Here is a 17,263-nt window from a genome sequence, read left to right on the forward strand (position 1 = left end):
CATGCTTGTAAGTGTTGATTACCAGAAATCAGGCTGAGGGACACTGAAATAGTAGGTGGATCTGACGGTATGTTGACTGAGCACTGAGAGTGTCTGCTACACTTTTCTTCACCAGCAGAATTTATATTCCAGAACAACCCAACAGTACATTTATTATGAGAACTTACTACTTTCTTCTTACTCACAGATTGTTCTTGTTACTATTTTTTAAATTAATTTTATATTTCAATTATTCAGTTTGGAGGCAATGGTCAATCTCTATTTTAGAGATAAATTATGCAAAGCAATATTGACATACAAGCAAAGTCCATGGAAATTATATAAGAATGCATTAGAAGTACACACTGTGTTCTGTTAACCTTTCAGTTGGTTCACTCACTCAGTTGTGTCTGACTCATTGTGACCCCATGGACTGCAGCATGCCAGACTTCCCTGTTCATCAACAATTTCCGGAGCCTACTCAAACTCATGTCCATCGTGTTGGTGATGCCATCCATCATCTCATCCTCTGTCATCCACTTCTCCTCCCGCCTTCAATCTTTCCATGCATCAGGGCCATTTCCAATGAGTCAGTTCTTTGCATCAGGTGGCCAAAGTATTGGAGTTTCAGCTTCAGCGTCAGTCCTTCCAATGAATATTCAGGACTGATTTCCTTTAGGATGGACTGGTTGGATCTCCTTGCACTCCAAGAGACTCTCAAGAGTCTTTTCCAATGCCACTGTTCAAAAGCATCAATTTTTTGGTGTTCAGTTCAGTCGCTTAGTCGTGTCCAACTCTTTGTGACTCCATGAACTGCAGCACGCCAGGCCTTCCCTGTCCATCACCAACTCCCGGAGTTCACCCAAACTCATGTCCATTGAGTCGGTGATGCCATCCAACCATCTTGTCCTCTGTCGTCCCCTTCTCCTTCCGCCCCTAACCTTCCCAGCATCAGGGTCTTTTCAGTGAGACAGCTCTTTGCATCAGGTGGCCACAGTATTGGAGCTTCAGCTTCAACATCATTTCTTCCAATGAAATCCGAGGACTGATCTCCTTTAGGATGAACTGGTTTGATCTCCTTGCAGTCCAAGGGACTTTCAAGAGTCTTCTCCAACACCACAGTTCAAAAGCATCAATTCTTCGGTGCTCAGCTTTCTTTATAGTCCAACTCTCACATCCATACATGACTACTGGAAAAACCATAGCCTTGACTAGATGGACCTTTGTTGACAAAGTAATGTCTCTGCTTTTTAATATGCTGTCTAGGTTGGTCACAACTTTCCTTCCAAGAAATAAGCATCTTTTAATTTCAATTTTCTTTATAGGCCAATTCTCAGATCCATACATGACTAGTGGAAAAATCATAGCTTTGACTAGGTGGACCTGTGTTGGCAAAATAATGTCTCTGCTTTTTAATATGCTGTCTAGGTTGGTCATAGCTTTTCTTCCAAGCACCAAGCATCTTTTAATTTCATGGCTGCAATCACCATCTGCAGTGGTTTTGGAGCCCAGAAAAATAAAGTCAGCCGCTCTTTCCACTGTTTTCCCATCTATTTGCCATGAACTAAGATCAGATGCCATGATCTTAGTTTTCTGAATGTTAGGCTTTAAGCCAACTTTTTCACTCTCCTCTTTCACTTTCATCAACAGGCTCTTTAGTTCTTTTTCACTTTCTGCCATAAGGGTGGTGTCATCTGCATATCTGAGGTTATTGATATTTCTCCCAGCAATCTTGATTCCAGTTTGTGCTTCATCCAGCCCGGCATTTCACATGATGTCCTCTGCATATAAGTTAAATAAGCAGGGTGACAATATACAGTCTTGATGTACTCCTTTTCCAATTTGGAACAAGTCCATTATTCCATGTCTGGTTCTAACTTTTGCTTCTTGACCTGCATACAGGTGTCTCAGGCAGCAGGTCAGGTTGTCTGGTATTCCCATCTTTTGAAGAATATTCCACAGTTTGTTGTGATCTACACAGTTAAAGGCTTTGGCGTAGTCAATAACACAAAAGTAGATGTTTTTCTGGAACTCTCTATTAACCTTTACCTTAATAAGTTAATATAATATCTTTGTATAATATATTTAATATGTTTAAAAAACATTTAAATTCTTATACTACTAAGAAGAAAGCATATGAGAGTTCTATATATTTTTACAACTTTTCTGGAAGTTTAAGAAGATAAAATAGTTAAAACTTTTTCTGGAAATTTGCATTTAAATTTCCTTTTAATTTCAAGAAGAACATATTTGTGACAAGTGGGATGATAAAAGCATGAAAAATGTAATGTGAATATTAAATATTTAATACTAATAATTAATCACACATTTCACTTCTGTCACATAAATATGTCATTGCTTAACTCTCTGTTTTACATTAAAACTGTTGGACACTTGAGAAGCTTTCAGGATACACCAATTTTTCATAGGCCTTGTTGTGAAAAACACAACCCAGGAAGTATTATATGCAAGTCAGGCTACAATTCATCTTTAAGGTGAAATGGTAGCACAGGAAATTTGATCCCCTGTTTGCTACTTTTCCAGAACTTAAACAAAATCTTATTGAACCAAAGATCAGATATAGGCTGCTTCCAGCAGCTCTTATTAATTACTTTGTTCCCTGATGACTAAAAAGCAGATGTGATAAAAAAAAAAAAAAAGCAGATGTGATAATTAAATGACAGAAGTATCATATATTAGGCAGAAAGAATAATATCCTCATAGTACTGTTGTTCACAAGTAGAAATGGATCTACTGTTCAGAGGAAATTATAGAACCTTATTTGTGCAGACGCCATTAGGCTGGAAGAGCCTCCTTTGGTTGAAGTTGGTCTGCTGTTGTCACTGAGTCTGATTTTCTGTTGACTAGAGGATGCCAGGGCACAGCTTCGCTTCCACCATCTGGCTATCATGAAGCATTTAAAGGAACAAAGATACATTCGGAGGGTTCCTATCAAATATAAGACCTAGAAATGTCACAATTAAATCTGTCCCATTTTACACCCCTGTATACGTAAGAGTGGCTAAAACTTTTAATAATAAAATATTAAAAACTAAAATAACACCCTTAATCTTTCATACAAATACTGTAACAAAGCTCCCTCATGTACATTAAAATGATCTCTAAGTAGCTTCTCTTGGATATTTTCATCATAGGATAAAGGATAAAGAGATGTCACATATATATATATATATATATATGTGTGTGTGTGTGTGGGGGGGGTGTATAAGATTAACATCTTATGGTAGGTGACATCATTTATATATTGCTTGAAAACATAAGGACACATATGCTTAAATCTCTTTATATAATTTATAGTATAATAAATAAAATAAAAGCAATTCCCCAACATTTCCTTATGTAATACAGATATGTCAATGTGTTTATACATTGGATTATACTATAGAGCTCTTGCAAGCAGTAAATCCCTGTTTAACTAGTGCTCTCTTATTTTTTTTCTGTCACAATACATTTTCTAAATAAGGCATTATGTTTATAGTAGTTGAATATATGAGTCAATAAATAGCTCTTGAAGGTGATGGAATGCCAGAACAAAGCGGAGATGTTTGCTAACCACCAAGCCATCTGTTTGTAGTACATATGGGTATGATATACATTATTCCCACTAGTCTAAATATTCACACAATAAAGGAATCAACAGTTTACTGTAGTTTATTCTAAAGTTATACTGCTTTGAATCAATATGATAATGTCAGTGAATAAAATAAGTAAAACACATCACAGCAAAATTCATTATAAAAGTATTTTCTATTGCAAATCTGTAGATTAGGGAATTCATCCTTTATATTATTTTAATATTAGACAATTTCCCTTATCTTAATAAATTATCCATTATACCCTTTGCTATACATGAGTATATAGCCTATCCTTTAGATTTCTATAGCTCCATTTCAAAATTTCACCTGTGAACATTTTAGCAACAATTCATGCCTAGAGAACAGGTTCATGTTTCTATTTTTTTTATGTCACCATAGAAACCTCTTAAAAGAAACCAAAATGAGTTGTTTCTTAACTACTTTGGGATCTAAACAATAAATATAAATTAATGTTTTAATTATATTAAGTCCTCATTATTTATTTTATACTTTAAATTTTGTGGCAGACTTACAAAATATAATCCCAGGTATGTGATGTATTTTTCACTCAAATAACCATCTGTAAATAAACAAATGAATACATAAAGCTTTATCAAAACCTAGTGTTCCAGGAACATTACAAATATTTTAGGAAATATGTAACCACTAGTAAAACACCTTTGAAAATAAGCTGGAAAGAATATAGGAATTTCTGTGGATAATGAATTTCAGAGAAAGGAAGCCTAGAACATTGTAATGCAACATATCAAATGCAAATAAAAGTGAAAAATATAAATAAATATAATTTGTTTACTGAAAAGTCCATTTTTTCTTGCATCAATATGTAGCATAACATATGAAGAGGTAAAATGCAAACAGAAAAGTAATAGTAGCAGAACTCAACAACAAAATCCGAATATCTTACACAATATTCTTAGTAAACAGTCCCATGATCTCTAAGAACTAGTTATTAATTAAGTTGTAAAAAAAACCATATTTGTACTTCCATATTACAGACAAGAGAATTAAGGTACAGAAACATTGAATTCCTTCCCCAGAAAAAGGAGATGTAAGTCTCTAGGCTATGAACATGTTTCTTTCAAACTGGAACTACTATGTTATATTTACCCCAGCTGTGTTTGTGCTTATGTTTAAATAAATTAATTTTTAGAATTCCAGAATTAAAATGGAAACACCTGCAATTTAATGGCACTATCTCATCTAATTAATCACTCTTTCCACTGGCATAAGGAAATGGCAACCCACTCCAGTATTCTTGCCTGGAGAATTCCATGGACAGAGGAACCTGGTGGGCTACAGTCCATGGGGTCACAAAGAGTCTGTCACAACTGAGTGACTAACACTTTGACTTCACTTTCACTTTCCACTGGCATATCACCTTGCTTATAGGAGGAGGGAGATAGCTCTTAGTCATTGACTGATTATTCTTAATTCTCAAATTAAAATTTCTAACACTCTAAACTCTCAACATAAGCATAATACTTAGTGCTTCCTATCTTGGTGTAATACCCTATAACACTTTGATGCAGCATTTCAACCTAAAATTATAGCAGTATATGAGAGAGTAAACAGATACTCACACAGGTCTATACACCTAATTATAGAGAATTTAAATAAAAATATTAGTCTCGTAGGAAGATGCTGGCATAAGAAACCACAGCATACTGATCTGAAGTTAACAATCAATGTAATTTTTGTAGTGTTATATTAATCATTGTTATTTGGGATTGTATATTCTCCATCTTTATCTCTGTCATACACTTTTCAAAAAGTACAGTATTAGGCAAAATAAATAGTTTGAAAACAAAGTATAGTATTAGCAAAAAAATCTCTTCTCTATTCTCCTGCAATATTCAGTATTGTATGTGTGTGCTAAGTTGCGTCAGTTGTGTCCGAATGTTTGTGACCCTTTGAACTGTCCCCCACCAGGCTCCTCTGTCCATGGGATTCTCTAGGCAAGAATACTGGAGTGGGTTGCTATGCTCTCCTCCAGGGGAATCTTGCCAACCCAGGGACCAAACCCACGTCTCTTGTGTCCCCTGCATTGGCAGGAAGGTTCTTTACAACTAGTACCACTTGGAAAGCCCCTCAATATTGTATATGGGCAATTAAATTTTTGTCTTCAAAACATAAGGCAAAGTGTTTTGTTTTTTTTTTCCTATTATAGACACACTACTCTCACCCCAAGTATAACATTCAGAGTAGAAGTCTATAAGGATGCAAACAACTCTAGCTACTTGTGTTTTGACATTTGTCTACTAGTAGGTGGTCTGCTTCTCAGGACTAATTTAAAACAAAACTTCTGGACTGTAACGTTAGCTCACACCAGATTATATATGATAGGTTCTGTAAAAAGCAAGTCAGCTGAAGCATTTATAGCTACAAACATTAAAGGGCAGTTTCATCAATTAAATATTCAACTTCTTGTAGAAAATCAGTATTATATTTACACTATTTTTTCTTAAATTATTAGTTTTCTCATCCAGAGAACACTATATTTTGTGTTTGCTTCCTTTGTGGAACTGTTAAGTTTTGCTTAAAGCTAAAGGGAAATGAAGAGATGGAATAGAATTTTTTAGGTTAATACTATTAAGTGATATGAAATAGGAATGCTTTGAATCATTTTATAATATTGCTCTTTTCCTGTTACAAGTAGAATATAAAATACTTTTCTCATGTATCATTGATGCTGTAGGGAAAATGCAAAAACTTGAATAACATTTTCACTTGTTAATCATGTTCAATAAGTCCTTTTAGTTATGTAAATTTCTTTATGCTTATCTGAAAAATAAAGATGTCAGTAACTATCCTGTCCCCACTAGAGTATTTTAAGCCTCAGATAAAAACGTAAACATAGAAAAACACTGTAAAATTTAAACTACTTCATAAATGTAAGGAATATACTTACTATAAGAATCTTTTGGGTAACAAATTTTATTAAGCCCACTTGTTATTTACTATTGCCCAGTACTCACTATATTAAGTCAAGTACCAAGTACCACATCTAGATTCAGGGTATGGACTTTGGAATTGAATTGATCTTGGCTCAGTTCTATATGTGACCAGCTGAGTCATCCTCAGCATTGACATCATATTTTAAAGCCAGAATTTATTTATTTATAAAAGGAAGATAATACTAGTACTTATAAGTTTGTAAATAAAAATGATCATTTATATTTTTAGGTCTATGTCATAGCCTTGAAATTTGAAACCATAAACCCTTTCTTAGGGATGAGGAAATAGGTTCAGGAAATAATTTGTCTGAGGTTGCATAGCTACTAAGTGGAAGAGATAAAACTAAATTGCAGGTGTGTCAGACACCAAAGCCCCAGGGCAGTTCATTAAATTTGGCTGTGGAAATCTTTCTACAAACAAAAATATGGCGGGGGGGGGGGGCTAAATATACTTGGAATATGTTTTAAAATGGAACAACTCTGGTTGAAGGTAGTGCTTCTAGAGTTTTTTGAAAAGATAATCACACAGAGCTACTTTCTCCACCTGTGGTCTTTCTCTGCTGCAGTAGCAATTTTCTGTACCGCACCAAGACCCTGACAGCGCCTATATTACACGGTCCTATAATGACAGGCAATGGGTAAGTCAAAGGGAACCACACTATAGAAAACTTACCTAATGTGTACAATTTTGAAAAGTACTGCTATGACCTGAAAAAAATGCCAGTTTAGTAAAGCAGCATCAGAAATCCATGAGTCACATTTGATTAAGAGGAGAACATGACACCATTCCTGAGTATCCCTGAGATTTCCTGCAGTGAAAGGAGATAGGCTAGAGAATGTGGCACCCTATGTTTTTGCTCCAGACTGTTCCTTTCTCTCCCAAAATGATTTTGAATGACTTCTGGAAGTTAAGGCCCAGGATAAATTGATATATATGATCATTATTATACAGATTTATAAATACCGTGATCATTATCACAGATATGTCACTATTATAAATAATGCTAATTTACCATGTCACCATTATAAATAATGCTTATTTACCAGTAAACTCATCTACCAAAGTAGATTCAGTGAATAGGAGGGTAGAAACCAGAATGGTAAGGACAGAACTGTAGACACATCCTGAGAGAATAAAGACAAAGAGCAGTTTCACGGGGTGATAATTCGGCTGTAGTAAGAAGGAGAGCTTGAAGGAGAAATAACTAAAGGTTTTTTTTTTTTTTCCCCCCTTGTTGTCATAATGGAATACATTGGAATCTATTTATCTCAAGGCAAAAAAATCAAACAAGGGTGATAAAGTAGCTTCCCAGAAGGGACAGGAGAGGCCAGGATAAAATAAAATCAGGTGGATGACAGATTTCAGTAGGTTGAGGGGCACACTTTCTTTCGGTTCAGTGAAAATAGGAAATATGAGACCCAAGCATAGATAAATTTGTTAAATAGAAGATGTTAAGACATTTACGAACATTGACATCTAATTTCTTTTATTTTATATTGTAAAGTAAGAAACAAGATTATCTTTGGATATTGGGAGACAGAAAATAAAGAAGACTTCAGGAGGACAGTGAAGACTTTTAATAGCCACCAAAGAGTATAACAATCAAGGTTCTAATTAGTGACCTACGATAGAACTGCCAAAAAGTGTCAAACTAGCAAGTGGTACTGGAAACCATTACTTTCTAATGAATCTAGCAGTTTTTGTTCATGATTTTTCTCTAGAAGCACTCAGATGTATGGGTATAGAAAGAGAGACTGTGATTAATTTATTATTGGAATTTTGCTGCAAGGGTCCAGGAAAAGGTAAAGCTACTCAAGGATGCAGAAACAGAGCAGTTGAACATAGGGGGAAAAGTTCATACAAGCACTGAAAGGACGAGAAATGAGGAAAAGACAAATTTGATGAACAGATAAAATAATAATAGAACAATAATGATGATATGAATAGTATAATTAATGTGAATAGCTAAGAATTATTTAGTGATCACTGTGTGTCAGGAACTATTCTTACTGCTATCATTGAATCCTTTTAACAAACATATAAAACTGATTTCATATTAACTCATATTACAAATGAAATAACTGAAGCTCAAAGGATTAAGTTGCCCCAAACCATTCAAATAACAAGTGGTTAAAATAAGCTAAAGAGACAATGTCAAAATATCTTTGAAAATACGATAAACAGGGAATCAATGAGTAAGAGCATGAAAATATATGATGCCAATTATCAAGTTTAATATTAAAGTTGAAGATTTCAAAAGTAGATCTTTAAAACTAGCAATAAGATGCACATATAGCCAAGGGCTTGTGTTGGCAAAATGGGAAGTGTTAATATATTGGAGGCTTTATTATTATTTTGAGTCCTAAACTTACAAAGCAATTTACAGTAACTGCTAGGAAGATTGGTTTTTAAAATCTCTTTTTCTCTATTTCTCAGTTCAAACCAGAAATCTGAGGTTTTTTTCCCTCCATGTGTTTCATTTTCCATTGGCTCTCTTTGTTAACAGATTTTATGAGAACATTATCTTCATTTGTACTCATTGTAGGAGATGTTTGTGGAACATTCTTATTCAGGTATAATACAGATGATGACAGTAACAGTGGGAATGTCAAGAAATTATGATAGGCAGTAGACAGCTCATTTATAGGAGCATTAATTTCCTTGAACTGTATGTGTAAAATAAGAGGATGCATATATTAACATCTTAAAGATGCAGGGCATGGTCAAGAGGTAGATAACAGTAACCAAATACTGTAGAGATTAGTAAATAAGATAGCAAAGAGATAGAAGCAGCAGTGAGGTAGTCTGAAAACACCTTATTCCATGCAAGCTTTCACTCCATGGTGCCAGCACACTGAACAGCCCCAAGGACGCAATGCACACACAAAGCCAGACCTTAGTCAAAGCAGGGAAGTGGTGAAACAGTTCTTCCAAAAATGAAAATGCAAGATAACATTTAATGATTGGATATGGTATCTTCATAGTATCCAGTGAAAGTCAGGATGGCGTTTAAAAATGTAAAATCGAGCTCACTAAAAATACAAATTGGAGAATCTCATCCATATATAGACATGGTAATCTGTATATTTATATGATTTTTCTCCAAAAGAGTTTCTTGTCTATTAGAAATGAGGAAGAATTATGGAGAAAAAAAAGACTGTTTTGGAAATGGCCAAGCATGACAGGAATGAAATATAAATTTAACCAGTCCAATCTCTCTCTCTTTTTTTTTAATTTTAGTAGTAGAATGTTCTTTTGTATTGGAGTCATTGAAGGCTCTGACTATTGGGTCATGTCTGATTATTCCAACCACCTTCATCCCTATAGGAAGGCTGGAAATGAAGTCAGACCACTAGTTCTAAAGAAACTAACTGCCACCCTTGTGCAACAGATTTCAAAGATGTCAAACATTGCTATAAAAGTGACTAACATGTGCAAGAGAATATTTTCCATATACTCTTAAAAATACCATGTAGTCTGTTATTAATCATGACAATAATAATGAAATCTCTACTTTATAAATATGAGGATAAATTTAGTGATCTGTCCTTCAAATTGTCAGTTTGTGATTTGTATAAATATGAAATAGATGCTGTTTGTTAAACAAAAATCAACAATAGTGTTCTTCCTCTTATTTGATTAACTCTTGACTTACCTAGACAGGTTTGCTTTCATTAAATGTTTCATTAAACAAGATTTATTATCTCATTGTTATTATCAAGGGTCACAATTAAAATTAGATTTAGTTATATGATAAATCTTAGACACCTGGATTTCACCTTGACAGTAAAGGGCTGCAGTAATTACACAGTCACTTTAAAATTTTAATGCTATTTAAAGGACTTCTGTCTGAGGCCTTTCAAATAGCTGTGAAAAAAAGGGAAGCAAAAAGCAAAGGAGAAAAGTAAAGATATACCCATTTGAATGCACAGTTCCAAAGAATAGCAAGGAGAGATAACAAAACATTCCTCAGTGATCAGTGCAAAGAAACAGAGGAAAACAATAGAATGAGAAAGACTAGAGATCTCTTCAAGAAAATCAGAGATACCAAGGGAACATTTCATGCAAAGATGGGCTCAATAAAGGACAGAAATGGTATGGACCTAACAGAGGCAGAAGATATTAAGAAGAGGTGGCAAGAACACACAAAAGAACTGTACAAAAAAGATCTTCACAACCCAGATAATCACGATGATGTGATCACTCACCTAGAGCCAGACATCCTGGAATGTGGAGTCAAATGGGCCTTAGGAAGCATCATTATGAACAAAGCTAGTGGAGGTGATGGAATTCCAGTTGAGCTATTTCAAATCCTGAAAGATGATGCTGTGAAAGTGCTGCACTCAACATGTCAGCAAATCTGGAAAAGTTAGCAGTGGTCACAGGACTGGAAAAGGTCAGTTTTCATTCCAATCCCAAAGAAAGGCAATGCCAAAGAATGCTCAAACTACCACACAATTGGACTCATCTCACATGCTAGTAAAGTAATGCTCAACATTCTCCAAGCCAGGCTTCAACAATACGTGAGCTGTGAACTTCCAGATGTTCAAGCTGGTTTTAGAAAAGGCAGAGGGACCAGAGACCAAATAGCCAACACCTGCTGGATCATCAAAAAAGCAAGAGGGTTCCAGAAAAACCTCTATTTCTGCTTTATTGACTATGCCAAAACCTTTGACTCTGTGGATCACAATAAACTGTGGAAAATTCTGAAAGAGATGGGAATACCAGACCAACTGAACTGCCTCATGATAAATCTGTATGCAGGTCAGGAAACAACAGTTGGAACTGGACATGGAAGAACAGACTGGTTCCAAATGGGAAAAGGAGTATGTCAAGGCTTTACATTGTCACCCTGCTTATTTAACTTTTATGCAGAGTACATCATGGGAAACGCTGGGTTGGATGAAGCACAAGCTGGAATAAGATTGCTGGGAGAAATATCAATAACCTCAGATATGCAGGTGACACCACCCTTATGGCAGAAAGCAAAGAAGAACTAAAAAGCCTCCTGAAAGTGAAAGAGGAGAATGAAAAATTTGGCTTAAAGCTCAACATTCAGAAAACAAAAATCATGGCTTCTGGTCCCATCACTTCATGGCAAATAAATGGGGAAACAGTGGAAACAGTGACTGACTTTATTCTTCTGGGCTCCAGAATCACTGCAGATGGTGATTGCAGCCATGAAATTAAAAGACACTTACTCCTTGGAAGAAAAGTTATGACCAACCTAACCAGCATTTAAAAAGCAGAGACATTACTTTGTCAACAAAGGTCCGTCTAGTCAAGGCTGTTGTTTTTCCAGTAGTTATGTATGGATGTGAGAGTTGGACTATTAAGAAAGCTGAGCCCTGAAGAATTGATGATTTTGAACTGTGGTGTTGTAGAGGACTCTTGAGAGTCCCTTGGACTGCGAGGAGATCCAGTCAGTCAATCCTAAAGGAAATCAGTCCTGAATATTCATTGGAAGGACTGATGCTAAAGCTGAAACTCCAATACTTTGGCCACCTGTTGTGAAAAAATTACTCAATTGAAAAGACCCTGATGCTGGGAAATATTAAAGATGGGAGGAAAAGGCAATGACAGAGGATGAGATGGTTGGATAGCATCACTGACTCAATGGAAATGAGTTAGAGTAAACTCCAGGAGTTGGTGATGGACAGGGAGGCCTGACGTGCTGCAGTCCATGGGATCGCAAAGAGTCGGACACAACTGAGCAACTGAACTGAACTGAACTGAAAGGACTTCTTGATTACATAGTCACTGGTTCCTGAACTTCCTTCCTTAAGTGATACACACAATACTAATATCTATTTCATAGTAGTGATTATAACAAAATGATAAATATAAAATGATTTATAGCCTCTGGAACATAGTAGGCCTACAAAAACTCTTTGGTATTATTTTTAATACTATTATCCTCATTTGCTCTAAGTGTGCTCACAGAAACACTAGAAGAATAATGCAACCCATGTGACAGGACTCCTTGTGAACTCAACTTGACTTTAGATTTTGTTTCATAGATGTGAATCCTCCAGGAAGATATTCTATGGTTGCAAGAATTTACTGGGGCTCAGAAAATCTAATAATGCCAGTTAATCATAACAGAGAAAGGAAATTCTGGGAACGATTTGAATATGATATTTTTTGTCATGGCAGCTTTGTATCTCTGTTAAAAATGCTAAGACTGTTTGACTATCATATTTGAAAAAGTGGAAAAGTTTTATCCTTGTTACTAAAAAAATAATGAAATTTGATCTTCTGTTCATTCTCACAATATATTACAATATAGTAATGAAGGGTTAAATTTAAATAAAGGCAAAATTAGGCCTAGAGAAAACATTTTTCATGGTAGGTAATAGTCATCATTATTGGAGGTTATAAAGTCAAATAATATGATATGGATTCAAAAGTGCTGTTTAGTTAAACAAACCATCTATTGCAAACTAAGGCAATACTATACAGGGTGAAATTTTAAAAACTGAATATTAATTGCACTATACAATACCAGTATATTAGAAATTCCAGATAAAACCATTTATGTTAAATAATGATGAGATAAATGGGAAAACATTCATGTAGACTATTATAATAAATTGAGTTCTCTTTGCTTGATTCTTGAGGATGTTGGAAATGCTCCCTCTGGAGAAAGAGCTTGTCACTGTTTTTTTTTTATTATTATTATTCTTTCCTAGAGTTATGCCTTCATTAACATATTCAGCAGAATATAGGACAGAATGACAGTTCAAGCTATTACCAAATACAAAGAGCAATAGGGATTTGGAGAAGACATTTGCAGGGAAAGTAACATGTTACTGGTTAAATTCAGGCTACACAGATCCAGAATATGTTTTAGGCAATCTGCCTTCACTGAGTCCTTCAACATAAATGATAGATGATAGATGACTGATAGAAATAAATATAGATATAAATAAATACACACACACACACGTGAGCTTCTGAGGTGGCACTAGTGGTAAAGAATTTACATGCCAATGCAGGAAACATAAGAGATGCGGGTTCATTCCCTGGGTCAGGAAGATCCCCTGGAGGTGGAAATGGCAACTCACTCCAGTATTTTCCTGAAAAATCCCATGGACAGAAGAGAGTGGTGGACTACAATCCAAAGGGTCACACAGAGTCAGACTTACAGAAATAGCACGCATGCACACACACATATCTGTAAATACACATATATTTTATGTAATTACTCTGTGTCTAACTGTTGGTGATACAGTATGCCACATGTAAGACTCATGAAGCTTCCTTTTTAGTGTGAAAGACACAAAGTATATCAATATATAACATAACATCAAAAGATGATTTTAAGATCTGATCATTCCCAGGCTTTCATAGAGAGATAGAGACATGTGAATATAACTTTCACTTGGAGATGGAGTGGCATTCTTCATATGTGACATTTCAGTTCAGATCAGTCATTCAGTCATGTCCGACTCTTTGCAACCCCATGAACTGCAGCATGCCAGACCTCCCTGTCCATCACCAACTCCCGGAGGCTACCCAAACTCATGTTCATTGAATCCAACCATCTCATCCTCTGTTGTCCCCTTCTCCTCCTGCCTTCAATCTTTCCCAATATCAGGGTCTTTTCAAATGAATTAGCTCTTCACATCAGGTGGCCAAAAGTTTGGAGTTTCAGCTTCAACATCAGGCCCTCCAATCAACATCCAGGACTGATTTCCTTTAGGATGGACTTGTTGGATCTCCTTGCAGTCCAAGGAACTCTCAAGAGTCTTATCCAACACCACAGTTCAAAAGCATCAATTCTTTGGCGCTCAGCTCTCTCAGTCCAACTCACACATCCATATATGGCTACTGGAAAAACCATAGCCTTGACTAGGTAGACCTTTGTTGACAAAGGAATGTCTCTGCTTTTTAATATGCTATCTAGTTTGATCATAACTTTCCTTCCAAGGACTATGCATCTTTTAATTTCATGGTTGCAATCACCATCTGCAGTGATTTTGGAGACCAAAAAATAAATAAATAAAGTCAGCCACTGTTTCCACTGTTTCCCCATCTATTTGCCATGAAGTGATGGGACCGGATGCCATGATCTTAGTTTTCAGAATGTTGAGATTTAAGACAAAATTTTCACTCTCCTCTTTCACTTTCATCAACCGGCTCTTTAGTTCTTCTTCACTTTCTACCATGAGGGTGCTGTCATCTACATATTTGAGGTTATTGATATTTCTCCCAGAAACCTTGATTCCAGCTTGTGCTTCATCCAGCCAAACGTTTCTCATGATGTACTCCACATATAAGTTAAATAAGCAGGGTGACGACATACAGCCTTGATATACTCCTTTTCCTATTTGGAACCAGTTTGTTCTTCCATGTCTAGTTCTAACTACTGCTTCCTGACCTGCATACAGATTTCTCAAGAGGTAGGTCACGTGGTCTGGTATTCCCATCACTTTCAAAATTTACCACTGTTTATTGTGATCCACACAGTCAAAGGTTTGGCATAGTCAATAAAGCAGAAATAGATGTTTTTCTGGAACTCTTGCTTTTTCTATGATCCAGCAGATGTTGGCAGTGTGGTCTCTGGTTCCTCTGCCTTTTCTAAAACCAGCTTGAACATCTGGAAGTTCACAGTTCACGTATTGTTGAAGCCTGGCTTGGAGAATATTGAGCATTACTTTACTAGCATGTGAGATGAGTCCAATTGTGTGGTAGTTTGAGCATTCTTTGGCATTGCCTTTCTTAGGGATTGGGATGAAAACTGACCTTTTCCAGTCCTGTGACCACTGCTAACTTTTCCAGATTTGCTGACATGTTGAGTGCAGCACTTTCACAGCATCATCTTTCAGGATTTGAAATAGCTCAACTGGAATTCTACTAGCTTTGTTTGTAGTGATGCTTTCTAAGGCCCACTTGACTCCACATTCCAGGATGTCTGGCTCTAGGTGAGTGATCACACCGTCATGATTATCTGGGTCATGAAGGTCTTTTTTGTACAGTTCTTTTGTGTGTTCTTGCCACCTCTTCTTAATATCTTCTGCCTCTATTAGGTCCATACCATTTCTGTCCTTTATTGAGCCCATCCTTACATGAAATGTTCCTTGGTATCTCTAATTTTCTTGAAGAGATCTCTAGTATTTCCTCTTCAATTGTTTTCCTCTATTTCTTTGCATTGATCACTGAGGAAGGCTTTCTTATCTCTCCTTGCTATTCTTTGTAACTCTGCATTCAAATGAGTATATCTTTACTTTTCTCTTTTGCTTTTTGCCCTTCTTTTCACGGCTATTTTTAAGGCCTCCTCAGACAGCCATTTTGCTTTTTTGCTTTTCTTTTTCTTGGGGATGGTCTTGATCCCTGTCTCTTGTACAATGTCATGAACCTCCGTCCATAGTTCATCAGGCACTCTGTCTATCAGATCTAGTCCCTTAAATCTATTTCTCACTTCCACTGTATAATCATAAGGGATTTGATTTAGGTCATACCTGTATGGTCTAGTGGTTTTCCCCACTTTCTTCAGTTTAAGTCTGAATTTGGCAATAAGGAGTTCATGATCTGAGCCACAGTCAGCTACTGGTCTTGTTTTTGCTGACTGTGTAGAGCTTCTTCACCTTTGGCTGCAAAGAATATAATCAGTCTGATTTCAGTGTTGACCATCTGGGATGACCATGTGTAGAGTCTTCTCGTGTTGTTGGAAGAGGGTGTTTGCTATGACCAGTGCGTTTACTTGGCAAAACTCTATTAGCCTTTCCCTGCTTTATTCTGTACTCCAAGGCCAAATTTGTCTATTACTCCAGGTATTTCTTCACTTCCTACTTTTGCATTCCAATCCCCTATATTGAAAAGGACATCTTTTTTGTATGTCAGTTCTAAAAGATCTTGTAGGTCTTCATAGAACCGTTCAACTTCAGCTGGATTCAGAAAATTACAGAGCACATTCATATGATAGCCACCTTAGATTAGACATTTGAATTATATAGGAAACTTCAACAAAATAAGAGTTGTTTCTCAAAAGAAAAAAGTCATTTGCTGAAATAATAATTGAATTAATAATAAAACCCACATATTCCTCGTGTATTTCCCCTATCAAAATGTGTCAGTGGTTGCATAGACCTTCCTGACCTGAAAATGAGATATACTTGTTTTAAATGGTCAAAAAAAAAAAAAAAAAAAAGAAAAAATTCTTGTAATGCAGTCTTAATAGCTCGTAAACCCCTCTCCAAAATGGACCCAACCAAAAGCAGGCTGACTTTGAAGTCATTTAGTGAAAATGTCCCACACATGTTTGTATTAAAAATTCATAGAAAATCCACCAAAATCTGCCAAAATGTATGCCTCTATCTGAGCAGCAGTGGATATGAGAAATAACGACTTGTTCTTTACATGATTCTTCATTTTTTTTTTTTAATCAAGGCATTTACAGAGCCTGAGATTTGCCCTTCGGATATGCCTGTCAGCATCTCTCTAAAGTCCCTCAGATTTGTGTCTGCCATCAAATATCAAATCTGGGGCACTTAACTTTTAGGAGGGCAAAATAATCAGCTTAACTCTAGACTAAACTGCAGCATTAAATCAGAGACATTAGTAAATGTCTTTAACAAGAGAAAGTATATTTCTAACCTGACCAGCACAGGCCAATATCCATTTTTGATATTCTGTGTTTTTTTTTTTTTTGTAATAAATATTTTTCAGATAAATATCTGTATATTGGGTGACATGTGCTATCAGTTAGC

The sequence above is a fragment of the Cervus canadensis genome, chromosome 20 (assembly GCF_019320065.1).
Source record: "Cervus canadensis isolate Bull #8, Minnesota chromosome 20, ASM1932006v1, whole genome shotgun sequence".
Classification (NCBI taxonomy): domain Eukaryota; kingdom Metazoa; phylum Chordata; class Mammalia; order Artiodactyla; family Cervidae; genus Cervus; species Cervus canadensis.